Genomic DNA, 13,486 nt, shown 5'->3' with positions numbered 1-13,486 from the left:
CTTTTTGTCAATAAAACGTCTCCTGTTAATCCACTCGCAAATAAAATTAATTAGATGTATTCTTTATTTAATGACCTGTTTTTCTTTTACGATAATTACCTTAGTAAATGCATTAATAAAGGTGAGTGAAACTTAATTTTTCGGCTTCTGTGAGTAAGCAAATTGCCTAAGAGCGCAAGTTAACCTATGAGTAGGTTAACTATTTAAGTACTAATGTAACTGACTGACTAATTGATTTAAATAAAGTAATTCATAAAATACAATCTTTAGGGGTCTCACAGACTGAATATTAATTACGTTTAAAAAAGCATCAGAGATTGAAAACTTACTGATATGTTCCTCAATTAAAAATAAATAAAAATGCAACTTTACATTTTTAAAATTCTTTTTATTCAAACAGGCAACTGGAGAGCCAGACTCAAACACGATCTAAGTACGTCCAAGGAAAGCCAGCCGCCAGCCGTCTGCGCCCTGGCTTGGTAATGCCTCGCACCTCCTCTTTTGGAGCACCACCACCGGTCCAGCATGGTGCCTCGTCCCCGCCCGTGTACGTCTCGGGGCACCACCACCGGTCCAGCATGGTGCCTCGTCTCCGCCCGTGTACGTCTCGGGGCACCACCACCGGTCCAGCATGGTGCCTCGTCCCCGCCCGTGTACGTCTTGGGGCACCACCACCGCACCGTAATGGTGTCTCGTCCCCGCCCGTGTACGTCTCGGAGCACCACCACCGGACCGTAATGGTGTCTCGTCTCCGCCCGTGTACGTCTTGGGGCACCACCACCGGTCCAGCATGGTGCCTCGTCCCCGCCCGTGTACGTCTCGGAGCACCACCACCGGACCGTAATGGTGCCTCGCCCCCGCCCGTGTACGTCTTGGGGCACCACCCAAGACGTAATGGTGCCTCGCCACTGCCCCGTGTGCGTCTCGGAGCACCAGGACCACCACCACCGGCCTGGTGATGCGTCGCGGGAGCTCCTCCGTTGCTACTCCTCTCAAAAGTTTTGGCCGGGCGAGATCCTTGTCAACAAAGCGACGTGCCCGGAATATTAACTCCGTCAGTCTGTTGACTCCGAGGTATGTTGCTGCTGCTGCCTCCGCTACTGTCTTCATTTTCATAGATTTTTTTAAGCGTTATGCTCTCGTGGGCGTTTCTTTTTTTTTTGGGGGGGAGGGCAGTTGCAGCTATCGAAACTTTATTATAAATTGCCTTTATTGGGAATTGTTTAAAGCGTCGATATTTTGTGAGTTTTACTTGTTTGCTTATAATTATGGTTTATTCTTTTTTCCAATTTTTTATTGCTGTTAAAGAAAATGAAAGTTTTTCGGTTCCATTCTCATACTTATTTAAATTTTCCATTATACTGTTTTTAAACCCGGACTTGTGATCCTGTGGTCCCGGGTTCGATCCCGGGCGCCGGCGAGAAACACTGGGCAGAGTTTCTTTCCCCCTATGCCCCTGTTACCTAGCAGTAAATAGGTACCTGGGAGTTAGTCAGCTGTCACGGACTGCTTCCTGGGGTGTGTGTGATGTGAAAAAAAAATAGTAGTAGTAGTAGTTAGAAACAGTTGATTAGCAGTTGAGAGGCGAGCCGAAAGAGCAGAGCTCAACCCCCGCAAGCACAACTAGATGAACACACACACACGCACGCACGCACACGTCACTGGAGGAAAAGGAAAACTGTCAGAAATTTGGAAAACATCAATGGTAGTGCCAATATACGTGTGAGACAGAATGCGCTAAACTACAGCTCAGTGTTTCTTGCATGTTAATCACACAGTATACTGGGAAACACCGCACAGGAAAGGTTAGCAACACCTTTGGAGAGTAGACGAGACCCAGAGACACTTCAAGATATTACACGACCACATTCACTCCAAACATCTACCATCTACGGGGTCCTCATGCCCGTGCTTCCTCTTGTGGCGGCTTAATCTTCAACAACAAGGAGAGTAGAGCCTCTATAATTCAACGCCAGACGGGTTTAGGGACGGGTTATCTTACCTCCCATATATAGGGACCGAGCCAAAAAGATTTCACTAGACAGAGACTAGTGCATATACTGAAGAAATAGACCGGAGGGACAGTGAAAGCTCTCCAGTGTATAAGGGACTGTCTGAATAACAGATGACAGAGAATCACAATTTAGGGAGGATTCGGAGTGTCGGGCCGTTACCAGAGGGGTACAGCAGTGATCAGTACTGTACTAAGGTCTATCTTCTTCCACATCCTTGTGAATTGTCTCGCACAGGCAATCCACAGTCTATCAGAGAAGCAGAGAAGCAGTCTATCCTCTCGCAGAGAGGATAGACTGCTTCTCAGTGTTTGCTTAGGCAGCAATTATGTGGAGAATTGGTACGGTGGAGGACTTCAAGAAACTGCAGGCTGACTTGAACCAACCGGAAGACTGCTCCAGCCAGTAGCAACTTATCAACAAGGTAATGAGGCTCTGTGCTGCGAACAGGAGACCGGATATAAGAATAAGATGGTTAAGGAAACTCCAATGGAATCGGACAGAGAAATAGATCTGAAGGTTAATATCACACAGAGGCCAATCTCTCGAAGCCCACAACAAACTGATATCATGAGCTTCGGTAGATATGTAAGATTGTCCAACATAAGAGCTGCCTCTGGAAATCTGAATAAGGAATAAATTCACGTATGACAGATCATTTCTGAATTATGTGGTACTGGTGTTGAGTTTCTCATATCTCTAAACACAAACCAAAAATTTAAGAAGGCCCAAAAGCATGCCATTAATCTAGCACCTTAGCTGTAAGAAGAATCAGGGAAGACATGATCACCACTTACAAAATTATATAGTAAAGAAACATTGTAGTCACGTACAGACTATTTGGCATCAGCAGTTCACTAAGAAGGTGACACAGGTGGAAACTAAGTATACCCAAATAAGCAACACAGACGTTAAAACTAAATCTTTCTCAGAGTCACAACAGAGAAGTGAAGCAGTAGAGAAAGACTTCACATGCAGCTTCATATGTAGATAAGAAGGTATCCAATAGACACATGAAGCTATTCACCAATTGATTGAATGGCCCAGAATACAATCATACAATATCCTTCATTCAGTGCCATACAACACCCAACCCAAGATTCATTTATACAAGGGGCAAAAAGCAAGGGGATGAGTCGGAGAAGAGGCATTACACAGCAGCATTACCACACACCACAGTTATACATTGTTCAGGCAGTGACTCGCTCTCCAACATGTGCAAATAGAAAGTGTAACGTAATCCAGTTCATATGTAAAAAAATAACTGTAAGTACATTACAGTTCATCACTTGACCTACATCTCCTCTCTCTCTCTCTCTCTCTCTCTCTCTCTGTATCACTCTTTCTGTCTCTCTCTGTCTCTCTCTCTCTGTATCACTCTTTCTGTCTCTCTCTCTGTCTCTCTCTCTGTCTCTCTCTCTCTCTCTCTCTCTCTCTCTCTCTCTCTCTCTCTCTCTCTCTCTCTCTCTCTCTCTCTCTCTCTCTCTCTCTCTCTCTCTCTCTCTCTCTCTCTCTCTCTCTCTCTCTCTCTCTCTCTCTCTCTCTCTCTCTCTCTCTCTCTCTCTCTCTCTCGTAGCTTCTGTTGCACCTGAGAGATGAGGCTCTTGATGCAGTGTGTCTGGATAAGATGTTCTTAATGAGGAGCATTAACCAGTGTAGGGATAATGAGCTATTGTGCCAGCGTCATCTTGTATTAGCACTTGCCCAAATGACGTATATAAAATATAATAACATTATTTAAAAAAATAAACCAAATTGGTTTACAAATCAAACTTTTAATCTTTCATCTTAATTATTGTTCGTGTCGTTTCCATTATTATTATTTTTATTATTAATATTATTGTTATTATTGAAGGCGATGGAAAGACCCGATTCATGTATAAATACATTAAAAATCTAAATTACGGATGTAACCTACTTACGTTCTCAATGTATTGGATACAGTGTTCTGACATTGTATATATACATTTGTGAGATATATAATAATATATTAATTCACATATTTACCTCCCTTCCTTATTGTGATATTAACGTTATCAAATAATTATCTCAGTCCTCTTGCTGGGAAGGTGTTGACACCTTTGTGTACAGTCAATCAGCTGTTCCCCCCCCCCTTCCCCCCCCCAGGGGGAGAGGAGGGAGAGTGGATTCTGATCAAGGAACTTATTGTGCTAAGGCTATTTTATTAGAATACTTGAAAATATGTTCATACAAGCAAATAAACTTATTTGTGCTTGGTACCAGGTACGCCAAAGTGCATAGGGCTCCTGGCAGTCTGGGTTCGAATCCTCTCTGGGGTGTGGAGTTTTCATTTGCATATTGGCTTGGGACCCATTCAAGCTTGTTCGCATATATATATATATATATATATATATATATATATATATATATATATATATATATATATATATATATATATATATATATATATATATATATTCCTGGGTGTTATAATATATATATATATATATATATATATATATATATATATATATATATATATATATATATATATATATATATATATATTATATATATATATATATATATATATATATTCCTGGGTGTTATAGTGTAGTGGGTCCTAGTGCTATAGTGTAGTGGTTCCTAGTGCTATAGTGTAGTGGTTCCTAGTGCTATAGTGTAGTGGTTCCTAGTGCTATAGTGTAGTGGTTCCTAGTGCTATAGTGTAGTGGGTCCTAGTACTATAGTGTAGTGGTTCCTAGTGCTATAGTGTAGTGGTTCCTGGTGCTATAGTGTAGTGGTTCCTAGTGCTATAGTGTAGTGGTTCCTAGTGCTATAATGTAGTGGTTCCTGGTGCTATAGTGTAGTGGTTCCTGGTGCTATAGTGTAGTGGTTCCTGGTGTTATAGTGTAGTGGTTCCTGGTGCTATAGTGTAGTGGTTCCTGGTGCTATACTGTAGTGCTTCCTGGTGCTATAGTGTAGTGGTTCCTGGTGCTATAGTGTAGTGCTTCCTGGTGCTATAGTGTAGTGGTTCCTGGTGCTATAGTGTAGTGGTTCCTGGTGCTATAGTGTAGTGGTTCCTGGTGCTATAGTGTAGTGGTTCCTAGTGCTATAGTGTAGTGGTTCCTAGTGCTATAGTGTAGTGGTTCCTGGTGCTATAGTGTAGTGGTTCCTGGTGCTATAGTGTAATGGTTCCTGGTGCTATAGTGTAGTAGTTCCTGGTGCTATAGTGTAGTGGTTCCTAGTGCTATAGTGTAGTGGTTCCTAGTGCTATAGTGTAGTGGTTCCTGGTGCTATAGTGTAGTGGTTCCTGGTGCTATAGTGTAGTGGTTCCTGGTGCTATAGTGTAGTGGTTCCTGGTGCTATAGTGTAGTGGTTCCTAGTACTATAGTGTAGTGGTTCCTAGTGCTATAGTGTAGTGGTTCCTGGTGCTATAGTGTAGTGGTTCCTGGTGCTATAGTGTAGTGGTTCCTGGTGCTATAGTGTAGTGGTTCCTGGTGCTATAGTGTAGTGGTTCCTGGTGCTATAGTGTAGTGGTTCCTAGTGCTATACTGTAGTGGTTCCTGGTGCTTGGAATAAGCACCAGGAACCCCAATGTCTCCTTTTAACACCGTGTCACACTTATCACCCTGTTTTCCAACTCCCTGCACGCCCCTGTTAAGTGGGTGTCCGTGCATGGGCACACCTCAAGCCGTGGCACGCCCTCGGTCAATTAGCCACCATGCAATGTCACCAAGGCTGGAACCGGTTCCCTTCGCGTGTGGTTCTTGTTATCAGAGAAACAAGGCAACAGCTTCTTGTCGCAGTGTCGTCGGGGTTGAAGATTGATGAAGGAGACGGCAGTGTAGCCAGTAATCCCGAGTAATTGCACGCATATCAGTGCGTCGTGGCTAGTAATCCCCGCCATGTAATCCCCATGTAAATCCTCGCATGTCCGTGCGTCATATCCATCGTTGCTCTTCACAATCCCTCGGTGTTTCAGAAATGGTCTAAACTCATATTAAGAACATCTATTCATATTTTATTCCAATGTTTTATTTTGTCATATAAATAATTATTATTAATATTATTATTATATATATATATATATATATATATATATATATATATATATATATATATATATATATATATATATATATATATATTATTTTTCCTAAAGGAAAGACCCAATATATGTGAAGGTGTATTAAAACCAAATTTTCGGAGACAAGCTACAACCATTCTCAAGGTGCTGTATTGCAATGTTCTAAACAAGATTGGTGTTGTTGAAGATTAAGCCACCACAAGAGGTGGCACGGGCATAAATAGCCCGCAGGTGGTAGATGTTTGGAGTGAATGTGATCTTCGGTCATGTAACATCTTGAAGTGTCTCTCTGGGTCTCGTGGTGAATAAGATTGTAGGAGCTTGAGTTAATATGTCTGGCAGAGCGCCTCGTGAGGCGTCCATCAATTAGACGTTTTTGAGATAATGCTTTCCCAGGGACTCACTTAGAGACTCGTCCAGGGACTCGCTTAGGGACTCCCCAGGGACCCCCCAGGGACCCCTTAGGGACTCTTTCAGGGATGCCGAAGCTTCAGATGAATGCTCAATCGTCCCTGCTTCAGGGAAGTGTGTGCTAGTGTGTGGTGGGAACATTATCCCCGCCTGAACACCACAAACTCTGAGCGTATTCGAGATAATGAGATTAGTTAACTTAGCTGTTGCTTTTAGATTCAGAACAAAAAGCTGCAAGCAGCACGGTCTATGGTGAGCCCGTCGTACAAACCGGGCACTGGATATGTGCATGGATCATTTAGCTTCACCGAGAATTATTTTACGCATAATCGGATCTACTTCACTAAAAGATTTATCGCCCTTCACTGTCTCAAAAGAATCTATAATTGGCCTAATTACTAATTAGGAGTCTCTCTTTGACATAAACTTCTGCTATTAATACAATCTTTCCTATGATTGAAATCCCAACAATGGTTAACAGAGGCATTATTCCTATCATATGTTGTTACTGTTTTTGGGGGTTCTGAGGTATACACGTCCCCTGACGACGACAAGGGACATGTGTTCGTCCGAGGACACGAAGGTGCGTCCGGCGGTGTTACATACAACGTTATGGCACGTACCTGAGGACACGAAGGTACGGCTGACTGGTTTAATCACAACATCACGTGCCCTGCTGTACCAGGGAAACTAGCGTGGTAATCGTACCCTTTGAGTATCACACGTAGAATTAAAGCGTAGGAATATAAGAATACAAGAAATTGCAGAATCTCTATAGGCCCAAGCGAGGCCGCTCGTATTTAGATTGAACCGAACTCACTAATATATTTGTCTTAACTTAAAACAATTCGTCTATTATGTTGCCTGGTAATCTGTTCCATAATCCGAAAACCTTATTTCCACATAGGGATTTACCGTCACAGTTCCTGAAACAAAGCTTATCGAATTTGTATCAATGTTTCGATTTCGATACTGTGTCGAGTATATATTGATCAACTCCCCAATCTCTCACACCTAGATGACGGCGTCCCCATTCCCCTTCCCTCCTTTCCTTTACCCTCCTTCCCCAGTCCATTCCCCATCCCTTTCCTTTACCCTCCTTCCCCATTCCATTCCCCATCCCTTTCCCTACCCTTCCATTCCTCCTCCTCCTCTTCCCCCACCCCTTCCACCCACTACCCCCTTCACCCTGGTCTCTGGCGTAATCACATTACATTGTTTCGTTAAACAGTTGAGTCATCGGCATGCAAAAGAAGAGGATCTTGCACGCGCTCTCCCCCTTGACTCTGGGAGAGGCTATTGAATGTTCGCTAATAAGTGATGAAAGCCTGCCACCTGCTCGCTGAGTGGTCGCTCGCTGATATCTCTTATACCCAACGAGAGGTCGCGGGGAGTGATAAGGCCATGACGTCACGAGGGGAAGAGTCTGTGATTGGCTGTGACCTCGATTGGTCGCCAAGTTGTTTCTAATCGATGAATTAGGAGCCGGCTGTCAATATTGATTATCAGATGAAAGAGAAGGTGTGAAGTGTTTGTAATGATGGGAATTGACAAGTGTGTGTGTTTTTTTTCTTGCAATGATTGACCTCAGATAAGCTGTAATATATGATTTTTCTCTTTAGTAGTGACACGTGAAGATAAAAGTATCCTCTGCTTGCCATTTGTAGTTCTGACGCACACAGGTAACACAGAGGGACTCTGGCATACGTATATCAATGCTCAAAAAGTATAATATACAAATAGAAGAAATATTATAATGAAAATAAGAGAGTTAGTGAGTGCTTGTGTTTCCAGGTATATCACTTGCTCCTGCACTCACAGAATCATGGATCAGTATTGACCCCAGAGAGGTGCTAGCAGACTTTCGGATTGTTATATAAATTGTTTCGAATTCAAAGATGAAGAAGGTGAGGTTGGGGGAAGGAGCGATAAGCAGCACCTTTTGTTAGAGAAACACTTGAGAAACATAGCATCAAGAATGGATACATAGGAACACATAAAAGCCAGGTGGAGTGACCTAAATGACAATAATAGGTGATATCTACAGGCCACTGAGCCTGAACTGGATGAAAGAGACACATATTTAGGCAGAAATATTAAGCTTAAGGTCAAAAACATCTGCATTGTGGGTGACTCTAATTTGAATAAAACAGACTTTACAAATGGAAGAAGAAATACAGAATAATTTTTTTTTAAGTACGCACAGACTGCATTCTCAAGCATCGTATTACAGAACCAACGAAGGAAATCAATATATTTAACATAGCATGCAGGAGACACTCATAAATAATATAAAAAGAGTAAGCTTCGTTTAGCTTCAAGAGATCCATAACCTTTAGGCATTTGTCTTGTATGTTTTGTAACCTTTAAATACACAATAAAGCAAAAAAAAAAAAAGAAGGGGGTGGTAGGAGAAAAGCACACAGAAACTGCATTGGTACATTCCCTCCAATGCGTTATGTGTGGTTTCCTCCGAGGCTATGGGTCCCCCTTCTTCCAGCCAGAGGTGGTACTCCCTTCCTTCAAAAGAGTAAGTGTGAGTACTTAACAGTGTCTATGGGAGGTGTGAGGTCTAGCTCTTTATGCACCGCCTACTAGCCTTAGTGCTAGAGACTGGCACCCTCACGGAAGACCTAAAGTTTCAGTTGGGCAGCAGATAGGTGCTCCTGGAATCTATCCTCTAAAGGGGTGTTTGTAGCTCATTAGATAGAGCGGCTTGCTACTGTCTATGAGGTAGGCGGTTCGAAGCTTCTAGTGCCCTAGTGAATTAAATATATATATATATATATATATATATATATATATATATATATATATATATATATATATATATATATATATATATATATATATATATATATAAACCCCCATTACCAAACTAATATTTACCCAGGTCTTTTCTGAATCTAAACTTATCCAATTTGTATCCATTATTTCGTGTTCCATTTCGTGTTGATATGTTTAACACGTTATTAATATCCTTTGTGTTATATACTTTTATTCATTTGTATTCTTCAGTCATATCACAACTTACTCTTTATTATAATCTATATAATTTAGAATATTATATAATATTATATTATTATATGTGAATATTATGTTAGAGAATATCAATTTAGGTATCTTACTGGTTCTTCATAAGGGAGGTTATTAAGTTTGGTGAATCAATAACTTTTTCAAGGAAATTGCTGTCCAATCTATACTCCGGCGGTCAAAACTGAACTACATAATTTACATGGGACCTAACACGGGGCAAGATAAAGCTAAAGAGTAGCATTAGACATATTTTAGTGTTGGACTTATGGCCCTTTCATCCTCTGAATGAATATATTACTGCCCACCACAAGATCTTATACAGACCAACCAGCAACTATACTTTATTTAGTCCTGTACATAAATCAGGACTCAAGTAAACTCTCAGTGTAGTGTATCGAGTCACGGGGTTTACCTCTCATGACAACGCTTCATTAGAAGCGGGTCATTAATGGTGACAATTCTAAGGCAAGAGAGAAGTCTCAGAATCCCTCCCTGAGGCTTCACTTACCTCATGTCGTCTGGGTAACTTGAATGAACATTACAAATGCATCTAGGGAGTGGACCAGCCTTGATAACAGATAACAATTCGGTTTAAAGATGATAAGATATTGACGGACATTTGTCCGTGTCCGTCTGTTGGTCATGTGTCAACAGGTCAGCTAACCTTGGCGTCCAGCTGTCCGGCCATATCACCATTGGTGTTTTTCTTTGCTTTCTAAACACACGCTTCAAACAGGGTTCGCCAGTGGATGTGAAAAGTCTCACGTCGTGGAGTAATCTTACGAGCGAGGCTTCGAGATCAAGGCGGTGGCCCACCACTTCATTTCGCTGACCGAAAGCTATATGGCATCCCCCCTTCCCCCCCCCCCCCTTTGGAGAGACAACATCGCAGCCCTGCAACAAAAGGATCATTTTCATTAACGCGATCCTGGAGAGAACATTGTTCCTGTGGCACTGGCAGACGTGCCTGAGACCACTAACCGGATAACCAAGTTTGTGAAGGTGGTTCAAAGATCAAACATTAGCCCTAGAGTGTGAATGACGTGTCTTGTTGACCCCCCCAGCACGGCCAGTTATTTCCTGCCCCTCTACTGCAGGGTAAACACGCCGCCCACTCTGTTAAGTTTTAACACAAAAACGTCTTAGAAACTACGCATAAAATATAAATATATATATTAAGGGTATACATTGCAAGATTTAGACATCCATTCCATACATCTGAAAATAAGAAAGTGACTACGTTTCGGTCCGCCCTGGAATATTATAAAGTGAAATGAGAGACGGAGGAAGTCATATATACAGTGAAGGGCGAAAAGGTATACTGTAGAAGTCAATAGGAATAAATAAGCATAGATAACCTTGTTAACACTGTTCCTGCTGCTCCCAGTGATGCTGGTGTCTGCTCTATTTCCTGTTCCTCCTGTCTTCACGAATTCTTTTTGGTGAAAACAAAAGTATCCCTCCTTGGTGAAACTGACCGTACGCTTAAGGACAGACTAAAGGAGAGACAAACTAAAGTCTGTAGAGACAAACAATCTTCTTTTCTATCATGTTCGGAGCTCTGACCAGCCTTCAGATTGGGCTTCTTCTAAAATAATATTTCCTGCCTCTACTCTTCACAGACGCCGTCTTGTGAAATCGACTGTGATACACAACATACCCAACATGAACCTTAGCTTTGTTGCTGTTGACTCTTCCCTTTCACAGCGCATACTTAAATGTTCTAACCTTCTTAACAAACGTGGTGTGACTTACCTTTAGCCCCAGTAGGCTCTCTGGCTTTTGCTGCCATCACTTCTGTCCGTATTGCATCTCTTCCTCTTTTCTATTCAGACTTCTGAAGTTTTCTTTTTCTTTCTTGCTAATTACCTTCTATAGTCCACTTAAACCATTTCGTCTTTCACCTCCCATTCTTACCTTATATTGATCTTCCTCCGCCACTCTTTCTCTACACGACTTGAATAATGGTCCAGGACGCCCAGAATCGTCGTAACTTCTTTTATTTTAAGATGTGGGGGTGAGTGTCTACTGTTCATTCACGGTACTGTGACTTACGTTCTGCTCATTGAGAATGTCTGGTAATAACTGTCTCTGACTGCTCACCTCTTGATGAACTGAATTTGTGTTTAGTGTTTAAAGAGTTGTACAGAAATAGGTATAAAGGAAGAGTCATTAGCGTACGCTATAAGTTCCATGTCTCTACGGATTTACAATTCCCTTTAAATAATGTTAATTAGAGAAATAATGTTAATAATGTTGGTTAATGTCCAATCTTGGAGAGAAACAATCACGCGTGTTTAATTGTTCGTGTTCTTCCCATTTCAAATAGTCTATCCGTGACGATCTCTGTCCTTTGAAAATTGTGTATGTCAGGATCATGTCTCGTATTTATTTTCTCTTCCATGGAGCCAAGGTTTTGTTGCATTATTCTTTCAACACAACTCACACCTCTCAGCTGTGAACATTCTGGCGACTTTCCTCGGGATTTTCTCTAACCTCGCTTTGTGAGTGAGGAGATGAGGACCTCTGGTTCACAGCCCATATTCCAGCACTGATCTATGATACACAACCCTGAGTCTTGTTCAAGAATTGAAAGCGCGGGGGTGTTGTTCGCGCTCCTTATGTTGGCCAACCTTACATGTGCCACTGACCTTATTAGCTTCATGTGTGCTTCAGGAGAGAGAAAGAGAGAGAGAGAGGTTGATTGTAATGTTCAGCATCATATGTTGTTGTTGTTCTGTCAGACACCACGGGGTAGAGGGGGGAGGGGGGTCCCTTCAATTTGGTACCTTGTGTCCTGCCTCATTACCCCAGCACACATTTTTATTATTTTGCACTTGCTGGAGTTTGACTATAAGAACCTCGTGCTATGACTTGATTAAGTTTCCAAAGACTTTTACACTTTCTTGCAGTCTTCCTCAATATGTATCCTCGTAAGGTGTGTGTGTGTGTGTGTGTGTGTGTGTGTGTGTGTGTGTGTGTGTGTGTGTGTGTGTGTGTGTGTGTGTGTGTGTGTGTGTGTGTGTGTGTGTGTGTATGTGTGAGTGTGTGTGAGGGTATTCATATAGATATATGTAACGGGTATATATTTATTCAAATGGCTGCAGCTGCATGCAACAGCATCAGTGCCTATCTATGGTGGTCTCGCATATACTTTCTGCAAGCTATCAGTTGCACATCTCCTGTGCCAGGTGAGTCCACGACGGGCTCACCATAGCCCGTGCTGCCTGAAACTTTTTTGTTCCGAGTAGCTGAGTCTAAACCAACAAGGACAACTATCAGTTGACAGAAAGTATATGCGAGAGTAGCCGCAAAGATTGGCTGTACCTCAGGGGGAGATGATCGAGGGTGTCGCACCACAAAAGGTCTCCAGACTCCAGACAGATACAGATACATGCACTTGCAAGATGCTTGAAAGGATCATCCTAAACCGACTGTTGCACAAAATAGGCAGGTTAGGGGAGGGGGTCAATGGATTTGTTAAAGGACGGAGCACAGCAAATTGTATAGTTAATTACTTGGTTAATGACACGGCTAGGTACTCTGTATTTGTTGACATCAAAGGAGCCTTCGACAAAGCACAGGGGATTGCGATCCTGGACGAGCTTGCATGCATGGGTGTCAAGGGGAGACTCATGAAATGGGTTGAAGACTACCTCACAGGAAGGAAAGCCAAGGTTTGCTTCAATGGAGCAGTCTCCAGAACACTGAGTATGGAACTCGGGACCCCCCAAGGCGGAGTCTTAAGCCCTACACTATTCAATGTACTTATGAACGCCATTGCAAATATTGATTTTCCGGAAGGAACACAACAAGTGGGATATGCAGATGATGTCCTAATACAAGCTCCCACCTTGGGAAAAATTGAACAGTCCATTGAACTCCTCGGAAGGAAATGTATTGAGCTCGGTTTCACTCTCTCCACAAACAAGACGAAGGCATACTCCCATCACAAGCGGAGAGCAAATGAAGAACT

The sequence above is a fragment of the Procambarus clarkii genome, chromosome 44 (assembly GCF_040958095.1).
Source record: "Procambarus clarkii isolate CNS0578487 chromosome 44, FALCON_Pclarkii_2.0, whole genome shotgun sequence".
Taxonomy (NCBI): Eukaryota; Metazoa; Arthropoda; class Malacostraca; order Decapoda; family Cambaridae; genus Procambarus; species Procambarus clarkii.
The sequence above is the reverse complement of the archived record's forward strand: the minus strand, read 5'-3'. Positions refer to the sequence as shown.